The following is a 14,227-nucleotide window of genomic DNA, read 5'->3' as shown; positions in this document are numbered from 1 at the left end:
GGACACAAAATGCGAACCTGCAGTTACAAATGCATTAATAATGTTTTGATATTTGAAACATGAAACATTGGACACTGATGTTTGAAATTATTTAAAAAAATGAAGATGCTTTAAAATGTGAAATTAAAACGGCCAGCAGGTAGCAGTAAGTTCTCGTTAATAAGAGAGTCATTGCGATTGAACCGAATCATTTAAACGGTTGATTCATTCAGGAGTGAATCACCGTCGTGTTGCTCAGAGACGCGAAACAGCGCTGTGGCTGTGTTTGGAAGTAATTTTGTTGGAGAAATAGAGCAAAAGCAGGAAATATGTTGACTAAAACGCAAGTCTCTTAATATTAACTTCTTGTTTATTGAACTGTTGCAAAAAAATAATAATAATCACATTTGTAATCATGCTGACTTTTGGAGAAAATATGGCACTGCTCGCGTTATTATTAACTATGAAATTATATAAGTTACCGTAAATATAGGCTATACATTTTCTTCCCCCATATCTTAAATTGTGTGATTGTCTTTCCGTCTGCAAATTTAAGACCTCTTGAAATCTTAATTAAGACTTTCTTGTACAATTTAAGACTTTTTAAGGCCTTAAATTTGATACAACTAAATTTAAGACTTTTTAAGACCCCGCGGACACCCTGTTACAAAGAAGTAGAGCGGGATAGCATGTGATTTCGATTCGCCCAATTAATATGGATCTCTCTGCGAAGCCCCTCAACTACTTCTTCGGTGTCCGAGGAGACCGCTTTGTACGATGGGCTTTTTATCCCTGTTCAAACAAGGAGTTCTTCTGGTCTGTGGAACCATCAGGCAAAATAGTTATCTGTGAAATGTGAAAGGAACTTATTTTAACCTCGCTTAATTTGCCATTGTAACATACCGTGTAAAGTTCAAATCCATGTGGCTTGTGTGAGAAAAAGAGCCTGTTTGGTTTCGTGTGGGAGCGCGAGAACGTGGAGAAGCGAGTGGAGGGGGCAAAACAATCCGTCTCCATGGCGACTAGCTCAGCCTTCTGCCAGAAAGAGTTCTCAAGTAGGGAGGGATTTACCCGCTTGAAAGGACATGCTTGGAAGTTTAGGGAAAAGTTCCAGGTATTACCGGCAAATCGATGAGTTTTTGCAATCGCTGCGAGTGTTTTTATGAGAGCCTGAACAAAATGGCACGAACAGCGGGACGTTACTTTCAGGTAAAACTTTTATCTCATTCTAGCGGGGGTTACATTGTATGAGAACGAGCACAGTCAATCGCAAACAAAGGCTGTGTGTCAAAACCTAGTGAACTTGCTTGCTGGAAAGCCTTTTTGAGCATCATGGAACAAAAATGCATATCATTCGGAACGTTTGTGATTCCTCAAAATGCTCAAAAACATGCAGTCCAAATATCTAGTCTAGTTAGGCAGCTCACTCGCTTTGGAGGCACAGCCAAAATGAATAGTAGCTGTTTTATTTGTAAATGTTGCTCAGAACATGACTTTTTGTTAAAAATGTTGAACTGTATAAAGCCATATGCTTTTACCTTATTTGGTACGTTAATTTCACAACTCATACGAATCTTGTCTGTTAACTCAGTCGTGTGATAGTTTTATTCTATTTGAGGAACAGCCAAGGTCAAGTCTGGTTTATATCTTTCTCTGATTTCTCTTTTGTGCTTTCTCTGAGCACAAAATGTTTATCGATTGGTTTAGTGGCCAAAGCAATTGTTGTTGAGCATGGCATTAGCAGTGCCAAGGTTATGGATTCGATTCCCAGAGAATGATACATTAATTAAAAACAATACTATGAATGCAGTGTAATCCTCTTTGCTTAAATGCATCTGCCAGTTGCGTAACTGTAAAATGTAAATGTTGAATGAGAGAGGATTGACAGCGGATAAAGGCACATTTCAGTTGTTTCCACTAAAATCATGCACTTATTTGTGCGCACACACCCACAGGCATGTACACATGAAGGTTACATGATCACTGTTCAAGTATACAGTGCCCCCTGCTTTCAGTTTTGGCAGCTACTGCAGCTGCAGGGTCTTTTTTCCGAGCTTTCTGAACAGACTGTCTATTGTGCTATTGGAACAATGACCCTTCCTTCTCATTGGTCTGGATTGTCAGCTCAATTATGGGAGCCGCTCTGTTCTCTGTCCAGTGCTTGCGCAATATGGATCAGGATGGGATGTCACCACCAAACCTTGAACAAAATAGACAGCCACCATCATAATGTGTAACAAACCTTTTCATAAAGTTAAGCTCTAGCTGATCCATAGCTTGTCATTTCACAATGAATGTGATTTTGTGAGCACACTGTGTCAGCTGAAATAACAGTGATGCAAGGACTCTTATTTCCACTGAATCTTGTGTCAAACAGTATTACGTGTAGTACTACTTGTGTATTTATGCTTTTTTCTTCCCAGATTCTATTTATTGACTTTTTAATCGAGATGTAGAACGATTTTCATTATGCTCTTTCATGGTTAAATTTAGTAGCTCGATAATAGTAATTGTTTTAGTGTGTGATTGCATTTTTTTCCTAAGAACGTTCCTGGAAGCGATTTGTGCATGACAGCAAACATGGCTATAACAAAAGAACAATTGAACTTGTAAAATCCTTTTCAATGTAGTGTACTGAATGGGCATCATTGCCTTTAAGGGACTGTGCATTGTGGTTTTTCTTCTGACACACCTGTAATTTTCAGACACTTTTAAAAGGAAACAAGTTGTGACTTGCTTTAATAAATGGCTGACCAGAGATGACATGATGTGCTTCAAAATGTGTCATATCTAGGCTTTAATAAAACATTTATCATACATGTCTAAGGAGTGATTTTATTATAGCTGTCCTTGAATAACTTCTTCAGTCTAGGGTGGGCAGTCATATCAAGGAACTTGGTGTAATGTTGTGTGTCATTGGTATTACACAGAAACCGTGCATGTCACCTGTCAATCCAACAAAACTAGGGCTTATTCTAGGTTTATATGAGTCAGTGGTAAGCCTTTTGTCTTTTTGTTGTGTAACATCCCTCAAATCTGTGATGCACTGTAAACTACCAAACACAATAGACTATGATGCAAGTCTGATGCCTCAACATGTACAAATCTGGTTTCGTTACATGACTGAAATTGCTTGGTGTGTAAAGGAATAGTTCACCCAAAAATGAAAATACTGTTACCGTTAATTTGTCTTTGTGTGTGTGTTTTTTCATGTAACACAAACTGAGACAGAAGTTTATTAGTGTAGCTCCTTGTAGTGGCCATATCTGTCAGGCTCTCCAGTGGTCCATACAATTACTACCATTCAAATGTATGGGGTTGATAAGGTTTTATAAATGTTTTTGATAGCCATTTGAAGCCTCTTATGTTCACAGAGGTTGCAGTTTTAGAATAATAAAAAATCTTGTGAAATATTATCACAATTTAAAATAACCATTTCATATTTTTATATATATTTGAAAATCTTGTGACTGTAAAGCTGAATTTTCAGCAGCCATTACTGTTTTCAGTGTCACACGATCCTTCAGAAATCATTCACATATGCTGAATTGGTGCACAAGAAACATTTCTTAATATTATCAATTTTCAATGCTGCTTGATATTTTTGTGGGAACTGTGATACACTTTTTTTCAGTATTCTTTAATGAGTAGAAAGTACGTTTATTTGAAATAGATTTTGTTTAACATTATAAACACTATATTGCCAAAAGTATTGGGTCACCCCCTTCTAATGAACAGGTTTGACTATTTTAGTCATTTCTATTAGTACAAATCTTAATGTTAAAGCATATAATGATATTCTAGGGAATTGTGTGTTTTTAATTTTACAGCAACAGTTTGGACAGAACCCTTTTCTAGTCTAAGATGACAGTGCCTCTGTGTCTAAGGCACGGTTCAAAAAGAAATGATTGATTCAGTCAGTGTGGAAGAACTTGACTGGTCTGCAGAAAGGCAAGTCCTGATCCCAGCTGAACTCTTCTGGTGTGACTTTAAATGCAGACCTTGAGCCAAAAACTCATCATGCTATAAAATTAAAAACAATTCCCTAGAATATAATTATATGCTTAAACATTAAGATTTGTACTCATGGAAATTACTAAATTAGTCAAACATGTTCATTAGAAGGGGGTGACTCAATACTTCTGGCAATATAGTGTATTTACTGTCACTTTTGATCAGTTTAATCTTTTTCCCTTAATAAAAAATTCATTTTACTGACCCCAATCTTCTGACATCTGAGAACAGATTGAAATATAGTTTGTTACTCTCTGAAGCGATTCCCTTCTGCTGCGTCTGTCAGATTTCATTATTTCGCACGTTGGAACTGGTGCATCACATTTAGATACCATAAGAGAGCCAATAACATTTTAGAGTCACAAATAAATGTGATTTTAGAGCTTTGGCAGAGGGGAAGATGATCATAACAGTTTGAAGTCAGAATGAAATGAACATTTACCATGTCTATTTTATAAATGCATATTAGAGATCTCATTGTCAACGAGTCATTTATGTATGTTATTTTTATTTATTTATTTACATTTTGTCATTTAGCTTTTATCCAAAGCGGCTTACAACTTGCAACGAGACACATTTACAACGACTTACATTTGACTTACAACGACTTATTTATTTTTACCTTTCAGTGTTCACAATCACATTGTCATAACTCAACGGATTTCTTTCTGGAGAAATATGCCGGACTTCTAATAATTTACTCCGCTTAAACTCATCTTGCTAGTCTGTTTACAATCAACTGCAAGTCAGAATTCATTTTTGAGTGCAGTGGCCACATCTAAAAATCCAATTAACGACCAATGAATAGAGCCTTACCTTATCCTACCCCTTTTTTGATTATCTGCTTCACTTGACTGTACATCAAAATGCATAAGAAAAGATTTGTCGCTACTTCCATTTGATCTTGACTTTTGACTTCTATCGGTTTCTTATGTCTGTAATTATGGTATAGCTTGAAATATAGTATATGAATCATGCAGGCTATGCTACTTTTGGAGTAATCTTTTTTTATTATTACTTTGATCTGTTCTATGAAGAAGATATGCGTTAAGAATCTCTTTTGGTTTTTTTCGTGCTGCACAAAAGAAACCGTAAACAGGTTTGAAACCACATGAGGGAAAGCAAATAAGAGCAAATAATGAAAGACTTTGAGATGAACTATCCCTTTAAAATAATATTTGCCACTACTGGGATTTCATAGGAGCTCTATAAGGTTTTATTAGCTCATTGTGAGCAACTGTTCTGTCTTCAGTCTGCCTGATAAAACACAATATTTACTCTGTAAATCCTGGTAAGTACAATGTACTAAATTGTTTATGGAAAATGACTGCTTTCAGTCTTTTGAACTGAATGGACACTTGTTTTATATACACGTTTCTATTTTCAGTGTTTGCATAGTTGAAGGTTAGTAGGATACCTATAGGATTTTGAATTCACGCTTGATTGAAAGTCATAAACGAATTGAAGAACCTCAACAATTTCAATCAAATGAGCACCAAAATCAAACTAGATCTTTACCACTTATTTTCAGATTTCCACATTTCACTTTGTGAGCAACATTATGCAGTTTCCTCAATGTGTGAATCTCTCCTTTCGCTATAGTGACTTGGAAAACAGAAAGAACTGTAAACAGCTGAAAGTCAGGGAAGACAGAGACTGAAAATGGCTTTAAAATTGGTTCCATCTGGCCTGTCCAGTCAGCACTATGGGAGCAAGGAATCGTGGGTATTGTGTGGGGAGCGTGCAGCTGCTGGGCGCTGAGACAGACCAAGTTCCACAGTTCATGAAAGACTCAGAAGGAAAGACGTTTAAGCAGCTCGACAGGGTACAAAAATTCCCTCCACCCCACCGCCCCCCCAACACAGAGACAAACCCTCTGTCATTATTCACAGGCTCTGTGGACTCAGGATTGAAACCGAGTGAAAAGGAAACAAAAGACACCCCGCTCGTATGCTATGCCTTTTCCTTTTTCCCGCCAGACCTTTCAGGGAAATTTTAATTAGCGGTACCAGAGGGATTCGCCCAGGTGGGAGCATGTTTAAAAACTCCTCATAACACCACAGACGCATTGATCATCTTTTCTTGCCTCAATCTAAACACGACGTACTTGGCTGATAACAGCAGCATTAACGTACCTCGTGCAGTATATAAATCTCAGCCAGAACCCTGATGAGGACCATATGACGGTGCGAGCTAAGAACCTGGAAGGGGGGTCTCTCTTTCCTGTGGTATTTATGCTGTAATCTAACCCCCATTTTCACACAGTTATGTCTGATTTGTTAATAACAACATAGACTTGGAGTTTACAGGCTACGAGGAAAGAAAAGAGGAAGAGTAATCGTCTCTTGTACAAAATGGTCTCTGGTGAATGCAAAACCATGTTCATTTTCTCTTAGGGGTTTTGACGTGTAGGAGCAGCTGAGAATATGTGGTTGCTTGTTTTGGAGATGTTAAAGGCTTAGTGGCTGATCAGCCGGGACCATTTTGGCGAATGTAGGGTGAATAAGGGTAATCTGGGACACCTTAGATCTGATCATGGTACACTGGAGAAGTCAAAGGTGCAAACAGTCCCAGAAGACTAATTCACCCTATTGACAGGAAAATAGAATTAAAACTTTTCATCTTGTGCAGAATTATTTTGATTGGACGCAAGTCAACTTCTGCTATTCAGGTTCAATGAGGCTGTGTTGTTTTGTTTTTTTTTCCAGAGAAAATAAATAACTTTTTGGTCAATGATCAGCAAAACGAGCGAAGCTTAAACCCCAAATTTATGTGATCTCTGTGCTATAGTAATGAAAAATATCTACCCTGTCCATGGTGTCATGTTTATTGACGTTAAATGAATCCCTCCCTGTCAGTTTAAGAATTCCTCCTCTTTCAGAAACTCTAATGTGTTGAATGTCTGCTTTGACGGACGGGGCAAATATTAGTGCATTCCTTTTGAATAGAGCACCGCTCCGCTAGTCAGTTGACCTGTCGTCGCTGACAAGGCCGTGGCCCGATGGTCTCGTCTTGAACCCTTAACATTCCTCACTGTGTCGCTCACCCGAGGAAGCTGGTCAGATAGTGTTTATACGAGTCACTGATAAAGGAGCTTACTTTTTAACCACCTTCTGTTCAAGGACACATTGAACAAAGATGTTCTCTCTTCTGTTGCTGAAATTGCTAATGGAGAGGTGGCCTCTCTGTGGCTGTGGAGCTGTTCAGTCATGACGTCAGTCATTTGTAGGCCAACCCAGAAGGCCAGTTCAACATCAGTTCCCTGGTTATCGCTAATGGTTATTAGAGATTAAGGATGTCTACGAAGTATATGCATGCAATGAAATGAATGTTAAAGATTCAGTATTGATGCCTGCATAGCTGATGTGCGCGAGCTGATGGGCTAAGCAAAGCACGCTGAGTGGATTGAGCGTGCGGCGGCGCAGATGCGCGAGCTCGTCGAGTTAATATCCCTTTCTCACAGACATCACTGGATAGTTTGTAGTTCGGTTGGATATGTCAAAAACAAGTAAGTTAAAACAATACACGACTTACTTAACGGTAGGGAGGGAGGGAGAGAGTGTGTGCGCGCACTTCTGTTGTGTGATCTTTATTGATGATCGCTCACTTGGCACACGCGTCATTTGGCTTAAAACTAAATCGTAAATATAAGACAATTTATAGGGGTATTCACTATAAACCATCATTTATTTTCAACGTAAGCATTCACGACATTCTGGCGAAAGTGAAACTAACAGCCTATGCGCTATGTTCTGTGTTTTGCTTGCTTCATGATGTTATATGAGTGGCTTTGGAATATAAATTGCAGCACGTTTCAGATGAAAAAAAGCAACTTTTATTTCTGAAAATATCACAGTTAGGAGATTTATAAGGAGTGGTTCCCTGCATTATAACAGCAAAACGCGTAATTACAGTACTGAGCCGCTGCAATGGAGCAGCTCTAATGCTATTAAATTAAAGATGATGTACCATAGAGCAAAAAAATGAACAGTGAAAGTAACAAAAACTTGTAAAATACATTTTAATGGGCATAATTAAGTGTGAAAATAACCGAAGATATTATACAGTCAAATCAAAATAAAGTAAACTGTGACCTATTATAACCAAAAATTCTTCATGCAGTGGACTACCAGTAAAATTGGTACAAATTTGAGACAAAAAATTATTCAGACCAAGTCTGGGGAAAAAAAACTGAAGTTCAGGTTTGCATGAACCTGGTTTACAGCATGCCCAGGAGACTACAGGCTGTCATTAAGGCTAAGGGTGGCCCGACAGAGTACTGATAGTTGTGTAAATATTGTCATACTAACAGCTGTCTGAATAATTTTTGGTTGATTGTAATCCATTATGTACCTTTCTATCAAAGTTATCTGACATTATCAAGCTGAATTTGTTCAGACACGGTTTTACTCTGAGTTCTTGTTATATTTTATTACTATTTTCTAAACTATAGCGAATAAACCGTGATAATGTGAGAAATTTTAAAGGTGTTTGAATAAATTTTGGTTTGACTGTATTTATTTGATAAATGAAGTTAACCAATTAACATTATACATACTCTTTTGGTTTCTGTACCCAATATTTAAAAAATGTACAAATGTAATGAAACTATCAGTATCGGTACTCTGTATCGGCAAGTACCAAAAATAAAAGTATCGGCATCGGGCAAGTACTGGAAAAAGTGGTATCGGTGCATCCCTAATTACCATGTCTACATTTGTAATTGGAGAAACGACAAACAACAAGCACTACTCTACACTGCTCAAAACTCACGTTTGAATAGTCAGTGGCTGAAACATACTTACAGGCTGTGAGTCAGAAGCGCCAGACTGTCCTTGCAAAGTTGGAATTGCCCCACTTTATAGAAACAGCCTTTGTGCAAGCCAGCACTGTAGGCTACTCTTCCAGGTTCAGGAAATAGTTCTCAGTAAAATGCGCTGCACACAGTCTAATAGTTGGGTCTAATTCATTGCGTATACATTTGGCCGGCGTTTGGCAAATCTTCCCACACTGTGACGTAGACATGGGGGCGTGTTTAAATGAGCCATTTTAGGGAAGGGAGGGAGGGGGGGGGGGGCTGGGCGTGGCAGAGTCTTAACTTTTATAAAGAATATCTCTTTGGTTTTGAGACTTTAATCTTTGCAACTTCAGGGATCTTATCTATGCACAAGCAGCTTGTAACACTCCAAAGAGAAAGGAAAACTTGAAATCGCATCATATGACCCCTTTACTGAAAACTTCTTGAGATAGTAAAACAGTCAAAAAACTCATCAAAGAGAAGGGAGAGAGAAAGCACAGCTGGTAGTATCGGTGGAGAGATACTGTGAAAAAAAGAGTACTGAAACCTTTTTAGATATACAGGGCTCCAGACAAAAAAATCGAGTAAGGAGCCATTGGCTCCTATAAAAGAAAAACTTAGGCGCCAAATTATTTTTTTAGGTGCCACAGAATAAAAGTGGTTTATTTTATTATTATCATTTTATTTTTCCCCCCCATTTTAACATTTCAATCATTTTGTCATGTGTTTATGTCTTATCTTTTCTAGGCTTTATCAGCATTTTAATCCATCTTGTAGATGATCAGGTCGACCGGGGGACTAAGGTTCACTTAAAGTGTGAATTAAATGTCTTTTACAACTTGAAATATACAGTCACAAAGAATTGTTCGTTACATAGAATCTGTACCAATATCATGGACCATAAGCATCACTTGGCAACTGAGTGCAGTGCATCCTATAAATGTTGTCACGTCTTTCACACATTCAGTCTGTTTTTCTTCATTAGTAAAATGCAATTTTATAGGAGTTGAATCATGTACAACAGAATAAGTAAAAATATGAATATGCAACAGCGCATAAATATAGCAAAACGCTCCTCTTTATAGTTATTTTTCTAGCTGACTGATGAGTTTATGGACACTGAGTGGTTATTCTGAGGTAAATGTATTACAATGCAATGTTTACAAGCTTTATACATTTCCTCAGTTTGAAACACTGAATGAGCTTTTACATAAAACATTTCAGTAAGTTGTACTATAGGCTTTCTTATTGCCTACCTTTTGATCATGTTCATTTCATACTATAGTAGTAAATCGAAATATATAATGAATTCACTTGCTGCTTTAACTGAGGTGCTAAAGAGATCGCGCCTGAGCATTAAGTGCGATACTCTCCGCTCGCGCGATCCGGACGCATACACGGACCGTGTGGACGCGGGGTACTGGTGTTTATATTACCGAAAGTGTGCGCTTGTGGTCCGCATTAAAGAGCACCCAAACCACATCATTTGAATTTCGTAGCATTTTAAAGCTGATACTTTGTTTATTAAAAAGGAAGACAGCACAAAGCTTTTTGCGATTACTGGATGGCAAGTGCGCTTCAAATAACAGGAAGTCCATGCATTAACAGAACACAGCATATAGACCAAGATCTCGATAAGAAGATCGACCGGACAAGTGTAAATGCATCTGGTTGTTGAAACCACATATGGTAATTTTACTCCTCCCATAATATTAAAATAATAGACGTGTGAGAGCGTTTTATAGGCTATATGGCATGTTATAGTCAGATATGACAGCGCAATGCAACAAGCATCACCGCGGATGAGTAGCGGAGTATTTCTTCAGCAAGCGACGCGCAAACTGAATGAACCTGAAAGTAAGCCGCAGACGCTCAACACACAATCTTCTTCATTAAAAGTAGCGAGACTAGCCTATCTTTCCAGTGCTGATGCCGCGCGCTCTCTTGATATTGAAATTAGCTGATAATTAATAAAATTATCCATTGCTTTCATTGACGTGAACTCTGTTATATTTGCATATGAAGCGGGAATTGAAGAACGGATTTATATCCGTTTTGCGAAGACACATTTATGTGGCCAAGTGTAAATGGGGAAACGTTTTAACAAATCATATAGATATCCGATCAGAGAAAATGCATGAAGTGACCAGGTGTAAACAGGCCCTTTCAGGTCTCTCTCACTGCGTTCAGCAGACTGTGTGCGGCAGAGACGAGGACTGTTTGAAACTCTTTTCCAGTAAAACTTTGATGCGCATCGTCTTATGTAAGTTTAATACGTGAACATAACAAAAGATGTGAGCGCAAAACAATCGGGAAAAAAGTCCTTTCATGCAAATTATATATAGTCGCCAGTGGCGACCTCAGCAAAAACTTCACTCGCAAATTAATATTTTTGGTCGCAAATGCGACCATTTTAGTCGCAGTTTGGAGCCCTGATATATAAGTATTGGTGTTCATGATTGACAGTGTTCATGATTTCACGAGGTCCTAGTAAACTCAGTCAACTGTCTTCAACGTCAGTAACTGTGCATATTCGCTGTCATGTGAGAGAGATGTGCTGAGACACTTTCTCATTGGTTTCTACAACATAAAGCACATACTTTAAGCCCAAAGTGTACTTGGCATTTGATGCAAATGTAACAAATATGGTGCTTCCGAAATTAGGTACTGTCTAAGTACTACATTTGAATTTACCTAGTGACCATTAAAATAGTACTTCCTATATAGTATGAATAAGGGGTGTACGATTGAAATTGTAACCTACCAGTGTCATTTGTGTCGCTTCACTGCCATTTACAAATCCTCTCCCGTGGCCTCATGGGTTAGTAAAGTGTCCACTGAATGCACAATAGAATCTTTGGTAATCCGGATACTTTTCACACAATGTTTTTGAATACTGTGAATTTGGACGTTACTTTTTGGCATAAAGTTTTTCACATACTATGTAGTCAGTCTTGGATACAGTGATAGCCTTTCAAAGTAAACTCCATTTGATAGTGTGGTGAACACAAGCACTTGCCACATGCAGCTTGTTCAGTGATAATAGTGTTATGCTGTTTTATTATCGTTATAGTTGTGATGTGGAGTTCCCTATTCTCATAGAATTAGAATGTTTAAAAAAAATTCTTTATATTTAGTTTCTTTATCATTGTTAGTAATCATACTTGGAGTAAACGTTCCAGTTTTGCTTTTTTTAAACTGAGTTGCTTAGGAATGCACCGATCCGATACTCAGTATCGGTATCTGCTCTGATGCGGTCATTTTCTGTCGGATTGGGTATCGGTTGCACATAAGCACTTTGTGCCGCTCTGTATTGGAGCCTTTCATATTATAATATTTTGCGCAATGAAAGACTATTAAAGGTGGGGTAAGCGATTTCTGGTAGCCAATGTTGACGTTCTGTGAAATAAAGCAAAACTAATGCTACCTATCGAGAAGAAACAAAGCCACCTCGGCGCCCGATCGCAGGCATTCCCACTCCTTGAGTTCTCTCCAGCACTGGAAAGCTGATTCGATATTTGCATGGGTCCTACTTCTTGCCTAATCGTAACACCGTGTCTACACCGGATGCGAACGGTGCGACAAATCCTCGACAGTAAACTGCTGCCACGTTCTATTTTATGACATATTGACACAAATTTCAAATGATTTTCAACAGTCGCTTTGTTGCGTCCAGTGTAGACAGACCGCAAAAAGACAACTGTCGCATCCGTGAAGACACAGTGTAAGCCGCCTTTTGTTCTGCAGACGTTTTCCTCTTTTGTTTTTGCGCCATCTCTATCTTTCTGTCACTCGGCTTGGCTGTTCACTGAACGCTCTCTCCTCTGAATCATGAGTAGACACGCCCCTTACTGCTGATTGGCTACAAGTTTGTTTTGGTACTCGGCCATGACTCATTTTCTAAAGCGTTTTTGAAAAAATGCATACCCCACCTTTTATATAGCCTTTCTTGTTCTGTCCTATCTATCATATGTTGCTGCCTCCATTACTGTGCTATACATTTAAAAGAAATGTTTTTTATTTTATAGTATATATTTATAGATAAATATATTCACAAAAAAAAAAAAAACAGTGCTGGTATCGGATCAGTATGGGTATCGGTATTGGCCGATACTCAGAATTTTTGGTATCGGATTGGATCTGAAAAAAAAAAGATATCAATGCATCCCTAGTTTTGCTGGTAGACCAATCAAGTACATTGAGTACATTAAAATTTTTTATTTAAGCCATTAGAAATTTCCACTGAAATCATGGCATGAATGGCTTTGTTCCAACAGACTCTGCAGCTTGTGATTGGGGAAATATTCTGTAAATTACTTGTTATTGTATCTTTTGAATCTATGGCATACATAGTAATCCAAGAACTATGCTTCCAAGGATTTTAGTTACATCCAAGTCTAAATAAACATAAAGCATTTATTGTCTTTTACAGTGTATTCGGTAGGAATTATTAAGGTTTTCTGGCCTTTTCTGAGCGAAATGGGAGCAGCTCTTGCTCTTCCTGTTGTAGATCAATATCTGAGAGAAAGAGATGATTGTTTCTTACTGAAATGGTGCCACTGTGCAGATCATGAAAGAGTCACATGGTTACCGAGCATATTAAACATGGAAACTGGAGTACTGAATCATAATGATGTAATGATGGATGTTTAATGAAGCCAGGTTTAGGAAGCAAGCTAAAATAAATATGACTGTTGTTTCCTGTGAGAGCGATATGTCGTAATGCTTGTGTATGCCGGTATTATGAGTTCATGGCTTCGGTAATTACATTTAATGTTTTAGTGATACATTGTTGGAACAAACCCTGTTTCTTTTCAGTCATCCATCCAGAGCAAACTGATGTAGAACAGTATCTTCAATAATCAGCTTGTCAATCACACTCAGCAAGTCTTTTTTCCTTCCCAGTATTTCTTGACATAAGCAGGTTATACTTCTCAGTCAATTTGCAAGCCATAACTCGTTTATTTTAGGATCAAATCACTTGTACTTTTTTGAACTGCATCAACTATTCTTTATCCAAAACCTTTTAGTATCTGTTTGTTTAATTGTAATTTCAGGTACTGTATTTTATAATGTGTTTTATGGAAGAAGTTTGTAAATGAAATGGAGCTGAATCTGCTCTGCAGTCTCAATGATAGTGACGTTTCAATAGGGGAGGTGGTGTGTGGCCAAGTATGGTGACCCATACTCGGAATTTGTGCTCTGCATTTAACCCATCCAAGTGTACACACAGTAGTGAACATACACCTGGAGCAGTGGGCAGCCATTGCTGCGGCCCCCGGGGAGCAGTTGGGGGTTCGGTGCCTTGCTCAAGGGTCTCACCTCAGTCGGGGTATTGAGGGTGGAGAGAGTGCTGGTTATTCAGTCTAATATAGTTCCATATTCAGGGGACTTTATTTTTACAGCTGTTCACCTTTTCAACAGCTCAGTGAAAAT

General features: G+C 38.2%; 1 protein-coding gene across 8 annotated transcripts in view; it reads left to right on the top strand.

Moving 5' to 3' along the window:
* The window catches only part of LOC306843099 (DENN domain-containing protein 2B-like), a 62,502-nt gene that overhangs the window by 5,145 nt on the left and 43,130 nt on the right, over window positions 1-14,227 (top strand). For 2 of the 8 annotated variants that reach the window (XR_013781804.1, XM_079374365.1), the window contains exon 1: window positions 1,033-1,188. The exons of 4 other annotated variants lie outside the window; for them this stretch is intronic. The gene's annotated coding sequence lies outside the window, so the exon portion shown is untranslated. Of the gene's footprint in view, window positions 1-960; window positions 1,189-14,227 lie in introns of those variants that run through there. 2 more of the 8 variants (XM_079374362.1, XR_013781805.1) reach the window with 2 other exon arrangements.

This window comes from Barbus barbus (assembly GCF_936440315.1).
Source record: "Barbus barbus genome assembly, chromosome: 2".
In the NCBI taxonomy this organism is placed as follows: Eukaryota; Metazoa; Chordata; class Actinopteri; order Cypriniformes; family Cyprinidae; genus Barbus; species Barbus barbus.
Note: the sequence above shows the minus strand (reverse complement) of the source record. Positions and strands in the feature narration are given on the sequence as shown.